This window comes from Geotrypetes seraphini, chromosome 14 (assembly GCF_902459505.1).
Source record: "Geotrypetes seraphini chromosome 14, aGeoSer1.1, whole genome shotgun sequence".
Taxonomy (NCBI): domain Eukaryota; kingdom Metazoa; phylum Chordata; class Amphibia; order Gymnophiona; family Dermophiidae; genus Geotrypetes; species Geotrypetes seraphini.
The window spans coordinates 33,324,387-33,346,896 of NC_047097.1; the positions used below are offsets into that span (position 1 = coordinate 33,324,387).

Genomic DNA, 22,510 nt, shown 5'->3' on the forward strand with positions numbered 1-22,510 from the left:
GCTCGCAAGAAGTCATACATGGCATCTGAAAGATAAGCACCCAATTCAATCTTTGCCACTTCGCACTTTAGCAATTCCCAATCCTCAGATTTACTGTCAAACACATGCTCGGCCCAGCATAAACATGCTCAAGCCACCAGCCCGTCACACATCGCCGCCTGGAAAGCCGCTTAGAAATGACCATCGCATCCACTACGGGTGACTTCAAAGTGTCCCTATCCCCTTCAGGAATGGGATACAGGCGAAAATCCAAATAAGATCTTAAATGCAATACAAATGCACTTGAATTGAATTCTGAGATACACTGGGAGCCAATGTGATTCCTTGAGCAGAGGGGTTATGTGATCGAATTTACTCTTACCAAAAATAAGCTTAGCTGCAGTATTCTGTATTAGCTGAAGTCTCTGCAGACTAACCTTTGAAAGATCCAAGTACATTGAGTTACAATAACCCAACCTTGACAAATTGATTGATTGAACCAATACTGAGAAATGTTACTGATGAAAGAGTGCTCTCACTCTTCTCAGAACACAGAAAAACACTTTTTAACAAGCAAACTTAGTTGTTCTTTGAATGTAAGTGATGAATCGATGACAATACCCAATATTAGTGAAGAAAACTCAATTTTCAAAGATTCTCCTGAGTCTAAGATCACAGCAGAAGGGAGAGGGTAGGGTTAAATGGGAATTTTTTCTGAATGGAGGAGAGTAAACAGTGGAGTGTCACAAAGATCTGTACTGGGACCGGTGCTATTTAATATATTTATAAATGATCTGGAAATTGGAATGACTAGTGAGGTGATTATAGTTGCAGATGACACTAAACTGTTCAAAGTTGTTAAGACGCATGTGGATTGTGAAAAATTGCAGACAGACCTTAGGAAATTGGAAGACTGGGTGTCCAAGTGACAGGTGAAATTTAATGTGGACAAATGCAAAGTGTTGCACATTGGGAAGAATAACCCAAATCACAGTTACCGGATGCTAGGGTCCACTGTCCAAGAAAATGATCTGGGTGGCATTGTAGACAATACGATGAAACCTTCTGTCCAATGTGCGGCAGCAGCTAAAAAAGCAAACATAATGCTAGAAATTATTTAAAAAGGGATGGTTACCAAGACTAAGAATGCCCCTGTAGGGTCACGTGATGTACTGAGCTGGGTAGGACGTGTTTTCCTTGAGCTCTGGGGCCTCGAGTTCTTTCCCCCCATCTTGCTTGTTTAATCTACGCTCATCCTTGCTAGCTTGAGATTCTTAGGGTGGTGCTGGTATATGGACAAGTTTGTCCAACATTTCAGCTCGAGTATGAGTGGAAGATCCACTCGAACTGAGAAAGAAAAATCAACGCGCTCCCTGAAATCCGACCCCAAGATGGCGAAGCAGGACTCGGGCCCCGCGCTTCAGCTTTCAGCTGAGCATATCGAGGCCTTGTCGGCGTCGGTAGTACGTGCTCTGGGAGCTCGTTTTGAGCAGTTGTCGAGCCAACTTACCGTGATGGAGTTTTTATTAGCTGACACTACACGACGTTCCGGGGAACTGGAGACCCGAGTGGCGCAAACGGAGGGCACGCATACTACTTCAGCGGCGGAGCTGTCTGCCCTGCAGGAACAGGTGCGTCGGCAGTCCGAAAAACTGGACGATCCTTAAAATCGATCACGGAGGGATAATTTGCGGCTGGTGGGCTTTCCTGAGTCGGTGTTTGATGCAACAGTTTTACCCACCGTGGAGTCTTGGCTTCGGAAAGAACTTCCCTTACCTTCTGGCAAGGGACCGCTCTAGCTGGAACGAACACACCGGCTCGGTCGACGGCATGATGATCGTGCCAAGGCCCGGGTGATTATCTTAAAGATCCACAACTACGCTCATAAGGCTGCACTTCTACAACAATACAAACAGAAGCGTAACACTCTGTGTTATGATGGGGATCCTGTTCGGTTGTTCCAGGACTACTCTCCGGCCCTCCATGAGCGGCGCCGCTTGTTCTCTCCGGTGTGTTCTGCCCTATATGCCCGAAAATGCCGCTTCATGCTCCTGTACCCAGCGCTCTTGAAAATCTGGACGAGCGCTGGGTGGAAGACATATGATTCGGTGGAGTCAGCTCGGGCTTTTTTGGACTCATTGCCTGAGGAGCCTCAAGCTTCTAGTTCCCAGTGATTGGTTTGTTTTAACCTATGGACTGATTGCTATAGCTCTATCATTGGGGCTGCACTGAATTGGGCCGTGGGAGTGGTCCTTGAAAGGCTTCCCTTGGGTTTATTTGTTTTTGTGGAATTGCAGTTGTACCAGGTGGCCTGGGGGTGATTGCAGGTGCCTGTATAATCCCTTTTGTTCTAAATGGGTTTGTTGGTGCTGCTTGAGGGGTAGTGGGTGTACACGGCGCTGTCCTGGGGGCGTGAGAGGCCTTGGTCAGTGTGCTTGTTAGTTTGCTTGCATTTTGGATGGGTCCTTTTGTTATTTTTTTGGGGGGACTGTTATTTCATATGATTGGGGGGGGGGGCTGGGGTGTATGCGTGTGACTTGTATGTCTGGCTCTTTCTTGGGCCTCTTTAGAACACCCTTCCTTTTCTTTCTTAACCTGAGGGTATGCTTGCGAGGGGTGTGCGTCTGTGGCCTGCTTGGTTTAAGGTCCCATTCATGCGAAAGGCTTGGGGAGCTTTCCTTTATGGGGTTCCAGGTGTCATTATCTAGCTACATTTTGACTCCATTTAAGTGAATTTTGCAAGTCACCATTAGTCTGATTGGGCTGGCTTGTCCATGTCATCAGCTGGGATTTTGTTTTTCCTGTTAATTCTGAGTGGGCTTCCTTTGTGAGGCTCCCTGTGGCACTTTGTGGCTGGGACGGTGGTCACGTTGTGATACCTATTTTGGGTTCTGGAAGTCTGCTTGTTCTCTTATTTACTCGGGTTGAGTTGGGGGGGGGGGACTGGGGGCCCCGTTCACGTTGTAGTGACTCCCTCGTTCTGTCTCACCTGGGTGGTGCGGTGCGAGTTTTTGCAGTGTAGTGTTTAGGGGGTTGGTTTAGAATTTTGTAGATGGGGGTTGGGTGGGTGTGAGGTCCTCCTTCAGTAATTGTATTGAATATTGTGGGATTTTGAACTGTTTTTGTTTTACTTTTCAGGCTGTACCTTCTATTTGGATATACTGCTCTGGGGGATGGCTGGGCTCCTGGGGCAGCCTCATAGCTTTTCTTCTGTATTCTGAACTCCTCCCCCTACAGTCCATTGGAGAGATCAATCTGCCTGCTTTTAAATATCAGCAGCAGTGGAGATCAACTGCTTTTACACCTAAGCAGCAACGAGACCAGCCACAACCACCGAGAGCACACAGACCCGATCCTACCAAGAGTGTGAACTCTTCCCCCCATGCAATCCGCTAAGAAGATCGACTGTCGGCTCCGGGCGGCTTTCCCGCAGAGGAGAGAATCCTGCATTCACCGTGGGCCTCATCTGGGGCAGCCTCCTTGGAGCGGCTGGGGCACGGGCAGTGTGTCTGGGAGGGAATTAATGGATGGGAGAACATCGCAAGGGAGGAGACATAGGCATCCTGGGACTGTCTGCCAAGTCTCTTCCCTGAAGAAGCCCTTTCTGGAAACGTCAATTGCTCCTCCTAAACTTACTTGCTCCACTTCATCACTGACGCTGAAACTGTGGATTGAAGACAAAGTTTTATTTTATTTTTCTTTCCAGCTTATGATTTATCTTTAATCTTATCTATTGTTTTGCCTTTTGTCTTTGTTTTGTTCTATTTCTATCATTTAAATTTCTCCAGAATTCTACTGTTCAACGGCTCCCCCTTCTGCTTCTATTCCTTTCTCTCCTCTCTTCTACCTTCCAAAGTATTTAGATCAATGCTGTCTTGTTAAAATGTTTATTTTATTTTTATTTTTCCTCTAACTCTACTTTTCACTTCTCTATTACCCTCCAGGTACTTTAGTTAGATTGTGAGCCTTCGGGACAGTAAGGGAATTTTTCAAGTACCTTTCTTATTTCTAATCTTAATGTATATTTTCTGTAAACCGCTTAGAACCTAACGGATGTAGCGGTATATAAGAAATAAATTACATTACATTACATTACATTTCTTATGCCTCTTTCCTGATTTTCCGATCTGAGTACTCCTTTTAGGCTTACCTCTTGGAATGTCAGGGGCATTACGTCACCAATAAAGCGGTCAAAAATTTTAGCTGCTCTGCAGCGTTATCGCTTGGACATTGCCTGTTTGCAGGAAACCAGGTTAACAGACACGGAACATCTTAAACTGGGTCGCTCTTGGGTGAGAGAGATTTATTTTGCTTCTTCTCAGGGTCAGCATGGTGGAATTGCTGTGTTGGTCCGAAAGTCTTCGCCCCTTGGAGTTCAGGTCCTGGATAAAGCTCTTGATGGTAGATATCTGCTCTTGCGTTTGACGTTGGGCGAACGTCGTTACCTCTTACTTGTGGTTTATGGCCCTAACTCGTCTGAATCTGCTTTTATGCAAAAATTAACTCAACTTTGTTCTCGTTACTCTGGAGATCCGCTTCTTATCTTGGGAGATTTTAATTTGGTGATAAGTCCGGTATCTCTTTCCCTTCTTTGGGGGCTAAGGGTCGCCTGCTTTTGGACTTCTGTGATACTCTCTCAGTAGTAGACCCTTGGCGTCTTCTCCACCCTGAAGTCCATGACTACACTCACCTTTCTCGGGCCCACAATACTTGGTCTCGGATAGACCACATTTTTGTGTCTTCGACTTTGTTCCCTTCGGTCATTTCAGCTGAGATTGGTCCTCTGAATATTTCCGACCATGCACAAATTTGGGTTGATGTTCATCTGGACGCTGCTTATCTTCGTATACATTTTTGCGCTTTCCATTTTATCTTGCTCAGGATAAGGAATTTCAAACCTTTTTGCAGACCCAGTGGGAGGATTATTCCGCCAATAATGCTCCCCACAGGGATGACCCTGTTCTGTTTTTGGAGGCTGCCAAGATGGTACTTCGGGGCCACATCATTTATTTTTTGAGTGCTCGAAATAAACGTATTCATAACGGTATTATTACTTTAGAGCAGGCCTTATGTCTGGCTAAGCGGTCATTTCATTCTGCTCCCTCGAGCAAAACTCGGGAACGTTATTTGTCTACTCAAGAGGCTCTCAATTCTTTAATTCATTCTCGCTCTCAGAAATGGGCGGCTTATATAAACATCGCTTCCACCGTTTTGGAAACAAGCCGGGGTGTCTTATGGCGCGATTGGTGAGGGTTGAGACTCGCAAGAAACCGATCTTGTCTCTTCAGACCCAGGGTGGGGGCAGGGTGACTAGTACGGCCGATGTCTCTGGGGTCCTCTTTGATTTTTTTAGTCAATTATATGGTGCCCCTGATGATGTTTCTCTGGAATTGCTGACAGACTATCTTCATTCATCTGGACTTCCACATCTTCCAGATGATGTTGCGTCTTCTCTCAATAGCCCGTTTTGAGCGACGGAATTAGAATCAGCTATTAAGGCTGTCCGCTCTGGTAAGGCCCCGGGACCGGATGGGTTTTCTGGTGACTTCTACCAAATTATTTCTTCCCGTCTTTGTGGCTCTTTGCTGGATTACTTTAATACTGCTATTACGAGGGGATCCTTCCCACGCTATGCTAATGAGGCACTTATTTCTTTACTGCTGAAACCTGGTAAAAAGGCTGATGCTCCAGGATTCTATTGTCCTATCTCTTTGATCAACGTAGACCTTAAGCTCCTTTCTCGCATGTTGGTTGACTGCCTCGCTCCGCATCTTCCTATGGTCATCCATGAGGATCAGGTAGGGTTTGTTTGGGGCCGTCAATCCGTTTGTAATGTCCGTAAGGTTCTCTGTGCATTAGCCCATTGTCAATATCATCATATTTCGGCTTTGTTTGTCAGTCTAGATGCTTCTAAAGCCTTTGATAGTATGGGATCCCTACGAGGATCGAGTTAAGGAATTGGGTCATTAGGGCATAGACTTAAGGGGATGGGTCAGTAGAGTGGGCAGACTTGATGGGCTATAGCCCTTTTCTGCCGTCATCTTTCTATGTTTCTTGTTTCGCACCCTTGAGTATGTTGGTTTGGGCAGCTTTTATCTTGATGCTGTGCGTTTTTTCTATTCAAATCCGAGGGCTTCTCTTCTAGTTAATGGGACACGCACGGATTCCTTTCCTATTCTTAGGGGTACTCGCCAAGGTTGCCCCCTATCACCCTTACTCTTTCTTCTTTCTTTGGAACCCCTGCTTTGCACTCTTCGTGGATTCGAGGAGGTACAGGGACTTCGTGTTGCTGGGGTAGAGTTGAAGACCTTGGCTTTTGCGGACGACATGTTTTTGATTCTTACTAGGCCTGAAGATTCTTTGTCGACGGCCTTGGACCTCATTTCAGAATTTGGCTTTTATTCTGGTCTTTCTCTTAATAATAATAATAATAATAACTTTATTTTGTATACCGGAAATACCACAAGCAGTTCAGAGCGGTTTACAGAGGAAGAGACTTTACATATACAGCGATGTTACAGAAAATATAGTCAGATACATAGGTAACAAATTTCAAATTGACTTAGTGCCCGAGGGGGACAAGATGAGACCGGAGAAATGGCAGAGGTTTCTTTCCCCGAGTTACACACCACTTGGAGGGGGTTTTTTCCCCTTCGCTGGGCCGACTCTAAGTTGAAATATCTGGGGGTAATTATCCCCTTGGACTTGTCTACATTGTATCATTTGAACGTGGAACTGTTGTTTCTGGCCCTTCAGAATAAATTACAGCTTTGGGGAACCCTCCCATTCTCACTTTTGGGTCGGGTGCATCTTTATAATATGTTCATTGTCCCCTATTGGTTGTATGTCTTTCAGGTCCTTCCTCTTTACTTGACTTCTCGGGATGAAAGCCGCCTAGAACGCTTGGTGCAGAGGTTTCTTTGGACAGGGAAGCGGCCTCGCCTGCCTTATAAATTGGCGGCGGCTCCATGATACAAGGGTGGCCTGGGTTTGTTGAACCTTCGATATTTGACTGTTGAATGTGGTATGCGACATATTAATGATCTGTTTAGGGGTACTTCTGCCTTTACTAACACCTCTTTGGAACTTTTCTGTTTTCAGCCCATTCACTTTAGTGCATACCTTCATTCTATTCCTTCTCCTTTGCCTGAGCCTCTTTCTAGTAGGGTGTTGCACCGTTCCTTGCAGAAGGTTTGGCGCTGGGTCTGCAAATTTAATTCTATCTCTGCTTCTATTACCCCCTTTTTGCCTATCCGCTTTAATAGCTCTTTTCTTCCAGGGGTAGATGGGCCGAGTTTTGCTCGGTGGGAAACAAGGGGCATTCATTTTGTGTTTCACTTGGTTGATGATGATGGGAAAATTAAGTCTTTTGCACAGTTGCGGGAAGAATTTGATCTCCCGCCTGCTGATTATTTTGCTTATATGCAAATTCACCATTACCTTAATTTACTACCTTCTGGATATTTGACGGCTTCTTGCTGGGAGATCCTGTCTAAGGCTTTTACCGTTGGTTCTCAACTTCCTGCTCCCCTTAAATTTCATCATCGCCATTTGAAGGATGAGTCCCCTTGTTTGATCATTCTAAATTGAGGGATGCTTGGGCTCGGGATCTTCCTATTGAACTCCCTGAGGATGTGCTTTTACAAGCTGTTCATAGATTGCCTGCCTTTCGAAAATACACCACTTTTTGGGAACAACATTATAAGTTGGTCTTCCGTTTGTATATTTCTCCTAAGAGGGCTTATCTTTCTGGGTTTCGTGACTCAGCTGATTGTCCGAGATGCCAAGCCCCTGAAGCGGGCTTGGGCCACATGTTCTGGACTTGCCCTAATATTCAAACTTTTTGGAATGCCATTTTTCTTTTTGTAGAGCGTATTTGGAACATTACCATTCAACACTCTCCTTTGTTTTTATTTGGAGCTGTTCCCCATTATTTCCCTCGTCAAAAGGGGGCTGCTGCTTTCATCTAGTGGACTGTTATTATTGCCCTGAAATGTATCTTGCTGAAATGGCTTGAGGGTGAAGCAACGGACTATTCTATTTGGCGGTGCGGGATGTGATGGACTTTTTCTCTCTCCCAGGATGCGTTTTTCAACGCACCTGAGAACCCTTTTGGAACATAATGACTCCCTTGGCTCGCAGCCGATTGCTCAACTGTTGATTTCCTGTAAACCTGTGTTATTCTGTTTCAGTTGGTATGCCTGTATCCTTTTGTATTTTCTCATTGTCTATGTTGGTGTTGTACTTGGAAGGAGGACCTGGGGTGGTAGTTGTGTGGGGGATTTTGTATAACAAAAACTTTGAGCTTGTTTGCGGTTCCTTTTGTGTATTTGCTTGATTTCTTGTTCAGCTCAATAAAATATATTTGAACATAATGCCCCTGTATTGCTCGATGGTGCAGGGATTCAAGACAAGGTTGGACAAGTTCCTGCTGAACCAGAACGAATGCAGGTAGGGCTGGTCTCGGTTAGGGCACAGGTCTTCGACCTGGGGGCCACCGCATGAGCAGACTGCTGTGCACGATTCGCCACTGGTCTGACCCATCAGCGGCAATTCTTATGTTCTTATGACCTGGAGCATTGTGTTCAATTCTGGTCTCCTTATCTCAAGAAAGATATAGCAGCATTAGAAAAGCGACCAAGTTGACAAAGAAGAGCTGCCAAGATGATAAAGGGGATGGAACCCCTTTCATATGAGGAAAGATGAAAAGGATAGGGCTCTTCCGCTTGGAAAAGAGGCGGCTGAGGAGAGGAGATATGATTGAAGTCTACAAAATCCTGAGTGGATTAGAACTGGTACAAGTGGATCAATTTTTCACTCCATCAAAACTTACAAAGACTAGGGGACACTCGATGAAGTTACAGAGTCATACTTTTAAAACCAATAGGAGGAAATATTTTTTCACTCAGAGAATAGTTAAGCTCTGGAACGTGTTGCCAGAGGTTGTGGTTAATGTAGCTGGTTTTAAAAAAAGGTTTGGAAAATTTCCTGGAAAAAAAGTCCATAGTCTATTAGTGAGAAAGACATGAGGCCAAATTCATGATATTCAACATATTATAGTATATAGATATCGGTTGATATGTTATATTTTCATTGATATATGAGAGTTGATCAAGTGTATATTTGTATGTTCGCATGATTTTTCTGACACACTTGTTGCAATATGTAAAAATGAATAAAGAACTGGAAAAAAAAAAAGAGAAAGACATGAGGGAAGCCACTGCTTGCCCTGGATCAGTAGCATGGAATGTTTTGGCCAGATACTAGGGACTTGGATTGGCCACCATAAGAATGGTCTACTTGGCTTGATGGACCATTGGTCTGTCCCAGTAAGGCTATTCTTATGTTCTAAACCAGGGGTCTCAAAGTTCCTCCTTGAGGGCCGCAATCCAGTCGGGTTTTCAGGATTTCCCCAATGAATATGCATGGAAAGCAGTGCATGCACATAGATCTCATGCATATTCATTGGGGAAATCCTGAAAACCCGACTGGATTGCAGCCCTGAAGGAAGGACTTTGAGTCCCCTGTTCTAAACTGTATGTTATGTTCTTATCCATTGTCTCTTTACTGAGCTAATGAAGAGAGAATAACTCCCAAAATCAGGTTAAAGACACATTAAGCTAATCCAATAAAACGGTATTACCTACAACTCAATTGCTGACTCTACATTCTGTCTAAACACTAACCTCCCTTTTTACAAAGCTGTGCGGCAACGGCACCAAAGTCCATTAATTCTCAATGAGCTTCAGTGAGATTATCGTGGGCTGCTGCAGTAATCAGCTTTGTGAAAGAGGGCCTAAATTTGGCTTCCAGAGCCTCTCTCACACTTTCCTAAGTCACAGCTACTTACATGCACCAGATTAGCCAGCTCCTCCCAAGCATGGTCCAAAATCTTATGTAGGTGAAGCATGAGGTCTTCACCTTTGCACCAGGCAGATAAGTTATAAAGTCATCCCTACATTCACCATCCTTCCAGCCTAATGATTGAATCATCATAACAATGGCCATCCTAGCCTCCTGAGCAAATGACCCTGGACCACATCCTCAGTCATTAGAACCTGCTGCTACTTTCATAACACTTGTACTATTACAGTTGGAAAGGAATTTCAAATGGTATTTGCAATTCATTTTTACATATATAAAGGTACTTAATTGCAAAGAAAGCACAGTTACTTACCGTAACAGGTGTTATCCAGGGACAGCAGGCAGATATTCTTAACTGATGGGTGACGGCACCAACGGAGCCCCGGTACGGACAATTTTAGAGTGATTGCACTCTAAGAACTTAGAAAGTTCCAGCAGGCCGTACCGCGCATGTGCGAGTGCCTTCCCGCCCGACGGAGGCGCGCGGTCCCCAGTTAAGATAAGCCAGCTAAGAAGCCAACTCGGGGAGGTGGGTGGGACGCAAGAATATCTGCCTGCTGTCCCTGGATAACACCTGTTACAGTAAGTAACTGTGCTTTATCCCAGGACAAGCAGGCAGCATATTCTTAACTGATGGGTGACCTCCAAGCTAACAAAAAGAGGGATGGAGGGAAGGTTGGCCATTAGGAAAATAAATTTTGTAAAACAGATTGGCCGAAATGTCCATCCCGTCTGGAGAATGCATCCAGACAATAATGAGATGTGAAAGTATGAACTGAGGACCAAGTAGCAGCCTTGCAGATTTCCTCAATAGGCGTGGATCTGAGGAAAGCTACAGACGCTGCCATAGCTCTAACCTTATGGGCCGTGACAGAACCTTCCAGGGGCAGTCTGGTCTGAGCATAACAGAACGCGATGCAAGCAGCAAGCCAATTGGATATCGTACGTTTAGAAACAGGGTGATCCAACTTATTGGGATCAAAAGATAGAAAAAGTTGGGGAGATGATCTATGAGGATTAGTGCGCTCTAAATAGTAAGCCAAAGCACGCTTACAGTCCAAAGTATGCAAAGCCTGTTCCCCAGGGTGGGAATGAGGTTTCGGGAAGAAGACAGGTAAGAAAATGGACTGGTTGAGGTGAAAGTCAGAGACAACCTTAGGGAGAAACTTTGGATGTGTACATAGAACCACCTTGTCATGGTGAAAAACAGTGAAAGGTGGATCAGTCACTAGTGCATGCAACTCACTGACCCTCCTGGCAGAGGTGAGGGCAATAAGGAAGACCACTTTTCAAGTGAGAAATTTGAGATGAGCCGTGGCCAATGGTTCGAAAGGAGGCTTCATGAGAGAGGAGAGAACCACATTAAGATCCCAGGTAATGGAAGGGGGCTTAAGAGGTGGTTTGACATTGAAAAGGCCCCTCATGAACCTGGTAACCAGAGGATGAGCCGTGAGGGGTTTTCCTTGTACGGGCTCATGAAAAGCGGTAATGGCACTGAGGTGAACTCTGATTGACGTAGACTTGAGGCCGGAGTCCGATAAAGAAAGCAATAATCCAACAGCTGTTCTACCAGTAGTGAAGTGGGATTATGATGATGAAGGAGACACCAGGAAGAAAAACGAGTCCACTTATGTTGGTAACTTTGAAGAGTGGACGGTTTCCTGGAGGCCTCTAGAATGGAACGAACCGGCTGAGAGAGAGAGACAGGAGCAGTGGTTAGGCCGAGAGAAACCAAGCTGTCAGGTGGAGAGATGGCAGGTTGGGATGAAGTAGAGATTGCTGATGTTGAGTAAGTAGAGTAGGAAATACTGGCAGCAGTATGAGTTCCCTGGAACTGAGCTGAAGAAGGGAGTACCAATGTTGACGAGGCCACCGTGGGGCGATGAGAATCATGGTGGCCTTCTCCCTCTGAAGCTTGAACAATGTCCGCAACATGAGAGAAAGGGGAGGAAAGGCATAAAGAAATCGGTCCGCCCAATTGAGGAGAAAAGCATCTGGTGTCAGACGATGAGGGGAGTAGAGTCTGGAACAAAAGAGGGGCAGTTGATGATTGTGGGGAGCTGCAAAGAGGTCCACCTGAGGAGTGCCCCACTGAGCAAAGATGGACCGTAGAGTGACAGGGTCGAGGGTCCATTCGTGAGGTTGAAGAATCCTGCTGAGGTTGTCTGCTAAGGAATTCTGTTCGCCCTGAATGTACACCGCCTTCAGAAAGAGACTTCGAGCTGTCGCCCAAGACCAAATTCTTTGGGCTTCCTGACATAACAGGCGAGAGCCTGTTCTACCTTGCTTGTTGATGTAGTACATGGCTACCTGATTGTCTGTGCACAGAAGAAGAACCTGGGGACAGAGAAGATGTTGAAACGCTTTGAGAGCATAAAACATTGCCCTGAGTTCCAGAAAATTGATGTGATGAGCTCGTTCCTGGACCATCCACAGACCTTGTGTGCGAAGATGGTCCATGTGTGCCCCCCAGGCATACGGGGAAGCATCCGTGGTAATGATCATGGAGTGAGGAGGCAGATGAAAGAGAAGACTTCTGGAAAGATTGGAGGAGTTCGACCACCATCGCAGAGATTGTCGGAGCGACGATGTTACAGATATGTGATGTGAAGGCGGATCTGTCGCCTGGGCCCATTGAGTGGCCAAGGTCCACTGAGGAGTACGAAGGTGGAGACGGGCGAGAGGAGTGATGTGCACCGTCGAGGCCATGTGCCCTAATAGAACCATCATCTGGCGGGCTGAAATGGAGTTTTGAAGGAGCACCTGATGACAGAGGTGGAGCAGTGTCTGTAGACGGTCGGAGGGAAGAAAAGGCCTCATAAGAGTGGTGTCGAGGACCGCTCCAATGAATTGCAGTCGCTGAGTAGGAAGAAGATGTGACTTTGGGTAATTGATCTCGAATCCAAGGATTTGAAGGAAGGAGATGGTGTGGTTGGTGGCTTGAACCACCTGCTGAGATGAAGGAGTCTTGATTAGCCAGTCGTCCAGGTAAGAGAATACTTGGAGACTGTGAGACCTGAGAAAGGCAGCTACCACTATCAGACACTTGGTGAATACCCTTGGAGATGAGGCTAGGCCGAAGGGTAACACACGGTATTGATAATGACGGCGATGGATTTGAAATCTGAGATACCGTCTGGAGTTCTGATGTATGGGTATGCGAGTGTATGCCTCTTTGAGGTCAAGGGAGCATAGCCAGTCACCCTGAGTGAGAAGAGGATAAAGCGTGGCCAGAGAGCATTTTAAACTTTTCCCTGACTAAACATTTGTTGAGGTCCCTGAGATCCAAGATAGGTCTGAGATCTCCCGTCTTTTTGGGAACCAGAAAATAACGGGAGTAAAATCCCTGCCACCTCTGATCTAGAGGAACTTCCTCAATGACGTTCAGAAGAAGAAGGGATTTGACCTCCTGAAGAAGGAGGGAGGACTGAGAGGAGTTGGAAGCAGACTCTTTTGGAGGATTGTCTGGTGGAAGAGTCTGAAAGTTGAGAGAATACCCGTGACGAATGATGTTTAGTACCCATTGATCTGAGGTGATGAGTTCCCAATGGGCAAGAAAGATGTGCAGGCAACCTCCGATAGGCTGTGGTAGAGGGGAAGATGGAGGGAGACTGGCTATGTCCCTGAGAAGCAAGTCAAAAGGGCTGAGTTGATTTGGGTGGAGCAGCTGGTTTTACAGATTGCTGCTGTGGTGGACGAGCCTGTTGATGTTGCTGCTGGCGCTGCCTCCTAGGTTGATTCTGAGGAGGATGGAGAGGCCGAGCAGAATAGTGATGTTGGTAAGACGTTTGTTGACGGAAATGGCGAGCTGGTGGAGGCTTCTTCTTGTTCTTGAGTAGGGTATCCCATCGGGTCTCGTGGGCAGACAGTTTTTGTGTGGTGGTGTCCAAGGATTCCCCAAACAGCTCGTCACCCAAGCAAGGAGCATTTGCCAGGCAGTCCTGGTGATTCACATCAAGCTCCAAGACCCGAAGCCAAGCTAGGCGGCGCATGGCAACCGCCATGGCAGTAGCCCTGGATGTCAGCTCAAAGGTATCGTAGATGGAACGTACCATGAACTTCCTCAGCTGGAGCAGACTGGAAGTATATTGCTGGAATAAATGGACCTTACGCTGAGGGAGGTATTTCTGGAGGGAACACAGCTGTTGGATCAAATGCTTCAGGTAGAAAGAAAAGTGAAAAGCATAATTACCGGAACGGTTAGCCAGCATAGCATTCTGGTATAACCGTTTTCCAAATTTATCCATGGTCTTCCCTTCTCTGCCAGGAGGGACGGAGGCATAGACACTAGAGCCTGCCGATTTTTTGAGAGTGGACTCCACGAGTAAAGACTCATGGGGGAGTTGTGGTTTGTCGAAACCTGGGATAGGGATCACCTTATATAGAGTGTCCAATTTTCTTGGAGCTCCTGGGATTGTCAAAGGGGTCTCTAAGTTCTTGTAAAAAGTTTCCCACAGGATGTCGTGCAGAGGTAACTTGAGGAACTCTTTTGGAGGCTGATCAAAATCCAGGGCTTCAAGGAAAGCCTGGGATTTTTTGGAATCAGATTCCAAAGGGATAGAGAGAGAGTCAGACATCTCCTTCAAGAATTTAGTGAAGGAGGACTGTTCAGGCTTAGAAGGCAGTTCTTGGAGAGAAGTATCTTCCTCGTCTGAAGAAACCACCTCCTCAGTACTCATAGGCTCTTCAGAATCGTCCCACAAGTCAGGGTCACGAACATGTCAGGGTCACCGACCTCGAGAAATCGGGGTTGAGGGTGCAGTATGGTGGGACTTGCACACCGATTTACTGGAGTGTAAAAAGGCGGCACCGGGAGAAGTGATATGGTGCCAAGCGGTATCGGAAGACGGTGCCGATTCGGAGACCGTCTGCACCGCATGGTGCGATGTTCTGGGTTCCGCTGACAAAATGGGCATGGAAGCAGAAACAGGAGGTATCGGTGCCGAAAGTGTCGACGCCAACAACATAGGCTGCTCAACCAAAGGTGCCGTATGCTCAGACCGGACCGGGGCTGGAAGGTTCGGTGCCAGCAGAGCAGGGAGAAGATGTTGCAACTGCTCTTGAAGCTGGACCTGTAGGATAGCCGCAATGCAGTCATCTAAAGAAGGTACCGGTACCGCTTTCTTTTTCTTCGGTACCTGTGGTGCCGCTCGACGCTCGGGAGATGAGGAGGCCGATGATGTGGCACTCACCTCAATGGGAGCAGAGCGCTTACGGGACCGGCAGGACTGGACTCACTGCAGGATCGGGCGGAGGACGCTCCAGGGAAGAGGAAGGCTTCTTAGCCGGCTTACCTGGGGGATGCGACACCGGAGGAAGCTCCGGCGATGTCGAAAGAGTCGGTGCTGATTTAGAAGGGGCAGCCGACGTCGGAGTGGATGTCGATGGTTCCATCCTGGCACCGAAGAGAAGTCGTTGTTGGATTTGGCGGTTCTTCAAGGTACGCTTTTTAAGAGAAGCGCAACGGCTGCAAGATGAGGCGTTGTGATCCGGACCCAGGCACTGAAGGCACCAGTTGTGGGGGTCGGTCAAAGAGATGGGCCGCGTACACCGCTGACACTTCTTGAAACCTGGCTGTGGGGGCATGAATGTGAACACAGCCTCCGCTAAATCGAAGGCGGAGGCTTCGATTGTGCCAACAGGCCCTGCCTGGGCGAGGCGAAGAAAAGATCCAAAAATAAAGAAAAATTCTTTTTTTTTTTTACAATACTAAACTAAAAGAAAACGAGGAAGAAAAACTTCCAGACAGAAAAAAACGCTCGAGCGGGAAGGCAAAGAGGATTTTCAACGGCCGTTGAAAAAAACACATCTTCTTAGCTCCGCGGAAACTAAGAAACTGGGGACCGCGCGCCTCCGTCGGGCAGTAAGGCACTCGCGCGTGCGCGGTGCGGCCTGCTGGAACTTTCTAAGTTCTTAGAGTACAATCACTCTAAAATTGTCCATACTGGGGCTCCGTCGGTGCCGTCACCCATCAGTTAAGAATATGCTGCCTGCTTGTCCTGGGATAAAGAGAGATTTTTTACATGAAGGATGTTGCATCTTACTACTCTGGATCCCAGTTGCTCACTGCACAAAAAGCACAGTTACTTACCGTAACAGGTGTTATCCAGGGACAGCAGGCAGATATTCTTGACTGATGGGTGACGGCACCGACGGAGCCCCGGTACGGACAATTTTAGAGTGATTGCACTCTAAGAACTTGGAAAGTTCTGGTAGGCCGCACCGCGCACGCGCGAGTGCCTTCCCGCCCGACAGAGGCGCGCGGTCCCCAGTTAGGATAAGCCAGCTAAGAAGCCAACCCGGGGAGGTGGGAGGGACGCAAGAATATCTGCCTGCTGTCCCTGGATAACACCTGTTACGGTAAGTAACTGTGCTTTATCCCAGGACAAGCAGGCAGCATATTCTTGACTGATGGGTGACCTCCAAGCTAACAAAAAGAGGGATGGAGGGAAGGTTGGCCATTAGGAAAACAAATTTTGCAAAACAGATTGGCCGAAGTGTCCATCCCGTCTGGAGAATGCATCCAGACAATAATGAGATGTAAAAGTATGAACTGAGGACCAAGTAGCAGCCTTGCAGATTTCCTCAATAGGAGTGGAACGGAGGAAAGCTACAGATGCTGCCATAGCTCGGACTCTATGGGCCGTGACAGAACCTTCCAGTGTCAGTCCGGTCTGAGCATTACAGAATGAAATGCACGCTGCCAGCCAATTAGACAACGTACGTTTAGAAACAGGACGTCCCAATTTATTCGGATCAAAGGACAGAAAGAGTTGGGGAACTGATCTGTGGGGTTTCGTATGCTCTAGATAGTAAGCTAGAGCTCTCTTACAATCCAAAGTATGTAGAGCCTGTTCCCCAGAATGAGAGTGAGGTTTTGGAAAGAAGACAGGCAGAACAATGGATTGGTTGAGATGGAATTCAGAGACAACCTTAGGAGAAACTTTGGATGTGTACGCAGAACCACCTTGTCATGATGAAAAACCGTAAAAGGTGGATCTGCAACTAGTGCATGTAGCTCACTGACCCTCCTGGCAGAGGTAAGAGCAATAAGGAAAAGTACCTTCCAAGTGAGAAACTTGAAAGGAGAGGTAGCCAAAAGTTCAAATGGAGATTTCATTAAGGCGGAAAGAACCACATTGAGATCCCAGATCACAGGAGGGGCTTTAAGAGGTGGTTTCACATTGAAAAGACCCCGCATGAACCTGGACACCAGGGGATGAGCTGAGAGAAGTTTTCCATGGACCGGCTCATGAAACGCAGCAATGGCACTGAGATGGACTCTGATGGAAGAAGACTTAAGGCCAGAGTCAGACAAAGAAAGCAAATAATCCAACAACATCTCCACTGCCAGGGAAGTGGGATCAAAATGATGAAGAAGACACCAGGCAGAAAATCTTGTCCACTTTTGATGGTAGCATTGCAGAGTGGCTGGTTTCCTGGAGGCATCTAGAATGGAACGAACAGGCTGAGACAAAAGAGTATCATGAGAGGTCAGCCCGAGAGATACCAAGCTGTCAGGTGCAGAGACTGGAGGTTGGGATGTAGAAGGGTCTCCTGATGCTGTGTAAGCAGAGAAGGAAACAGAGGAAGAAGAAAAGGTTCCCTGGAACTGAGTTGAAGTAGAAGGGAGAACCAATGTTGCCTGGGCCACCTCGGAGCAATCAGAATCATGGTGGCTCGTTCCCTCTTGAGCTTGAACAAGGTTCTCAACATGAAAGGCAGAGGAGGGAAAGCGTACAGGAACAGATTGGACCAGTCGAGGAGAAATGCATCCGCTGCCAGACGGTGAGGAGAGTAGAGTCTGGAGCAGAATAGGGGCAGCTGGTGATTGTGAGGAGCTGCAAAGAGGTCTATCTGAGGAGTGCCCCATTGAGCGAAGATAGACTGTAGAGTGAAAGGATCGAGTGTCCATTCGTGAGGCTGGAGAATCCTGCTGAGCTTGTCCGCTAAGGAGTTCTTTTCTCTCTGAATGTAGATAGCTTTCAGGAAGAGATGGTGAGTTATGGCCCAAGTCCAGATCTTCTGGGCTTCCTGGCACAAGAGGCGAGAGCCTGTCCCACCTTGCTTGTTGATGTAGTACATCGCCACTTGATTGTCTGTGCACAGCAGGAGGACCTGAGGAAAGAGAAGATGTTGGAAGGCCTTGAGGGCATAAAACATCGCTCTGAGTTCCAGGAAATTGATGTGATGCTTCTTTTCCTGGGCTGTCCAAAGACCTTGAGTCTGGAACTCGTTCAAATGGGCTCCCCATGCATAAGGAGAGGCGTCGGTGGTGATGACTAGTTGATGAGGAGGTAGATGGAACAGAAGACCTCTGGATAGATTTGAGGATACCAACCACCATTGTAGAGACTGACGAAGAGATGATGTCACAGATATGTGTCGTGAGCAAGGATCCGTCGCTTGGGACCACTGAGTAGCAAGGGTCCATTGAGGAGTGCACAGGTGAAGACGTGCGAGGGGTGTGACATGGACTGTGGATGCCATGTGACCCAGGAGTATCATCATTTGCTTGGCCGAGATGGAATGTTGTGAAAGCACCTGCTGACATAGAGACTGAAGAGCCTGAAGACGGTTGGATGGGAGGAATGCTCTCATGAGGAGTGTGTCCAGTATCGCTCCAATAAATTGAAGTCTTTGAGTGGGGATGAGATGAGACTTGGGTAGATTGATCTCGAATCCCAGGATTTGTAGAAACAGGATGGTTTGGTTGGTGGCCAGGAGTACTGCTTGAGCGGATGTGGCCTTGATTAACCAGTCGTCCAGGTAAGGGAATACCTGAAGGTGGTGAGAGCGTAGAAATGCAGCTACTACAATAAGACATTTGGTGAACACCCTTGGAGAGGAAGCAAGACCGAAGGGCAGCACCTTGTATTGGTAATGACAATGATTGATCATGAAGCGGAGGTACCGTCTGGAGGTTATATTGATCGGTATGTGAGTGTATGCCTCTTTGAGATCGAGGGAGCATAGCCAGTCGTCTTGATTGAGAAGAGGATAAAGAAAGGCTAGAGAAAGCATTTTGAATTTTTCCTTTACCAGTGTTTGTTGAGATCGCAAAGATCTAGGATTGGTCTGAGATCTCCCGTTTTTTTGGGAACTAGAAAATAACGGGAGTAGAATCCCTGCCCCTTTTGATCGAGAGGAACTTCTTCTATAGCGTTCAGAAGGAGGAGGGATTGAACTTCTTGAATAAGGAGGGCAGATTGAGGACTGTTCAAAGCAGACTCTTTTGGCAGGTTTTGGGGAGGAAGAGTCTGAAAGTTGAGAGAGTAGCCGTGGCGGATGATGTTGAGGACCCATTGGTCCGAAGTGATAACTTCCCACCGGCTGAGGAACAGAGAAAGACGACTTCCTATAGGTTGAGGCAGGAGAGCAGAAATAGGAGTACTGGCTATACTTTGGAGAATTAAGTCAAAAGGGCTGTGTCTTCTGCTGTGGAGGTGGCTTCACAGGTTGCTGCTGTTGCTGCTGTCTGGGAGGCTGACGTTGTTGCTGCCGTTGACGCCTGGGTTGCTGAGCAGCTGTTGGTAATGGTCGAGCTGTGAAGCGGCGTTGATAGGCTGATTGCTGCCTAAAAGGCCTTGCTGTAGGAGGCTTTTTCTTATTTTTAAGCAGGGTATCCCAGCGTGTCTCATGAGCAGAGAGCTTTTGCGTGGTGGAGTCCATGGATTCCCCAAAGAGCTCATCTCCTAGGCACGGGGCATTGGCTAACCGATCTTGATGGTTAACATCAAGTTCGGATACCCGAAGCCAGGCCAGGCGACGCATAGCCACAGACATTGCTGTCGCTCTGGATGTAAGTTCGAAGGTGTCGTAAATGGACCTAACCATGAACTTACGCAGTTGAAATAGAGACGACAAGCAGTGGTGAAAGGATTGATGTTTACGTTGAGGAAGGTACTTCTCAAATGAAGCCATGGTGGTAAGGAGATGTTTAAGATAGAAAGAAAAATGAAAAGCATAATTGCCAGCTCTATTTGCCAACATTGCATTTTGGTAGAGCCTCTTACCAAATTTATCCATGGCTTTACCCTCTCTGCCAGGAGGTACAGAAGCATATACACTGGCTCCTGAAGATTTTTTAAGGGTGGATTCGACAAGTAAAGACTCGTGTGGAAGTTGAGGCTTGTCGAACCCAGGAATGGGAATTACTTTATATAAAGAGTCTAATTTACGTGGGGCCCCTGGAACCGTTAAGGGAGTCTCTAAATTCTTATAGAAAGTCTCCCTCAAGATGTCGTGAAGAGGGAGCTTCAAAAATTCCTTTGGAGGTTGGTCAAAGTCAAGGGCATCCAAAAAACCTTTAGACTTTTTGGACTCAGCCTCCAAAGGAATAGACAAAGAGTCACACATATCTTTCAGAAAACTCGAGAAAGATGAAGTGTCATGCCTAGAGGATGGGTCAGGTACAGCAGAATCATCCTCATCTGAGGAACATTCACCTTCAGAGAGAAAGGGTTCCTCTGAATCTCCCCACAGATCAGGATCCCTGACGTGGGAAGCACGGTCCCGAGACTCTGGAGTAGATGGTTCTACGTGTCGGGTTTTGCGCACCGACTTACCCGACCTCATCGATACCGAGCCAGGAGATGTAATCGGTAGCACCGGTGCCGAAGTCTGCACCGACTGATGTTGAGCTCTCGGCTCCGGTGCAAGGACTGGCATCGATACCGATGAGGTCGAGTGAAGCGGTACCGAAACAGTGGATGCAGACAACACAGGCTGTTCCACAATCGGTACCGGTGGCTCAGTGCGGACCGGCACCGGAAGGTTCGGTGCCAGAATAGCTGGAAGGAGCTGTTGTAATTGCTCCTTGAGCTGTACTTGAAGAATGGCCGCAATACGGTCATCAAGGGATGGCACCGGTACCGCCTTTTTCTTCTGCGGTACCTGCGGTGCCGCTCGACGCCCCGGAGATGAGGAGCCCGATGTCGAGGGACTCACCTCAATAGGGGCGGAGCGCTTCCGCTGGCGTCTCACAGTCGGCAGGATTGGGCTCACTGCACTCGAGACCGGAGGACGCTCAAGCGGGGAAGGCTTCTTAGCCGGCTTACCTGAATGCTGGGACGCCGGTGCGGTGTTGTGCGGCGTCGAAGAAGAGGGTGCCGACTGAATTGGTGCCGAAGCCGGAGTCGATGGAACGGGGTCGGACATCTCGGCACCGAACAGTAATCGCTGTTGTATTTGGCGATTTTTCAAGGTTCGTTTTTTAAGTGTGGCACAGCGGGTGCAGGTGGAGGCCTGATGCTCAGGACCCAAACACTGTAGGCACCAGTTGTGCGGGTCCGTGAGAGATATAGGCCGAGCACACCGCTGGCACTTTTTAAACCCTGGCTGAGGGGGCATGAAAGTAAAAACGGCTTCAGCCAAATCGAAGGCCGAGGCCTCGATGGTGGCAGAAGGCCCCGCCGGGGAAAAACCAAATTTGACGAAAAAAAATGAAAGTTTTTTTTTTTTTCAAAAAGTAAAGAAAAGGAAAAAGGCAAAGAGCCAAAAAGGTTTACGCGAGCGGGAAGGCAAGTTAGAAAAAATTTTCAACAGCCGTTGAAAAACGCGTCTTCTTAGCTCCGCGGAAACTAAGAAACTGGGGACCGCGCGCCTCTGTCGGGCGGGAAGGCACTCGCGCGTGCGCGGTGCGGCCTACCAGAACTTTCCAAGTTCTTAGAGTGCAATCACTCTAAAATTGTCCGTACCGGGGCTCCGTCGGTGCCGTCACCCATCAGTCAAGAATATGCTGCCTGCTTGTCCTGGGATAAAGATGTTGCTGGTATATTTTCTATACTGACATTTTTTATTAGTTATTTTCTACCTTCTATACACAAAAATCATTCTGATAAATTCCCTAATGCTAATAAAACAGGTACCACAGAGTGAACAAAATTTCAGTATACAGTAATGCTTAATGAAATATCTATGTTTTATATAATTGGGTTGAGTGTGGAAAGATGTTCTTTTTTACATTTTCTTTTTTATGCCTTCTTCCATTATTTAAGGAAATAATTGCTGAATCCCCCCACTTTTACTAAGACTAAGACATGGCAGAGGTTTCCACTGCAGCCCGGAGTGCTAAATTCTTTGATGCTGCTCCGATGCTCATAGAATTCCTATGAGCATCGGAGCAGCATTGAAGCATTTAATGCTCCGGGCCATGGTACAAACCTCTATCGCAGCTTAGTAAAAGAGGGTCTTTATTATTGATGGTATATGGTGCTAATGTAATTTATTTTCTCTTTTCTATTTAGATAGACTACATCAGTGTTGATTGTTTTATTTTAAATAAATATCCTTAAGGGGGCTATGGATAAACCATGGCCATGTTGGAATTTTAATTTGATTGTTTGTTTTTTTTAATCATATTCATTACAGGTTGATTTACACTCTATATTTATCTTATTTGTCTAGCTGGTCCCACTTGGGGTAGTATTCAGCCTGTGGCAGTTAGTTGTGTGTTTTTTTAATTCTGGTTTTTTTTTAAATATCAAAATGTTGTCACTAGGTCTTACCCAGAAACCAATACTGACTAGCCTGATATAAAATGGCCACTGGCACTTATCCCAGAGCTATCAATATTCAAACCTGTGCCTTGATAAACTACCTGGATAAAGTTAAGATAGTGTTTTTGTTGTCCTAACTTTATCCAGATAATTACCAGTTAGTAGAC

General features: G+C 46.9%; 1 protein-coding gene across 7 annotated transcripts in view; it reads right to left on the reverse strand.

Moving 5' to 3' along the window:
• The window catches only part of LOC117347945 (neurogenic locus notch homolog protein 1-like), a 284,187-nt gene that overhangs the window by 179,638 nt on the left and 82,039 nt on the right, over nucleotides 1–22,510 (reverse strand). The gene's annotated exons all lie outside the window — the stretch shown is intronic.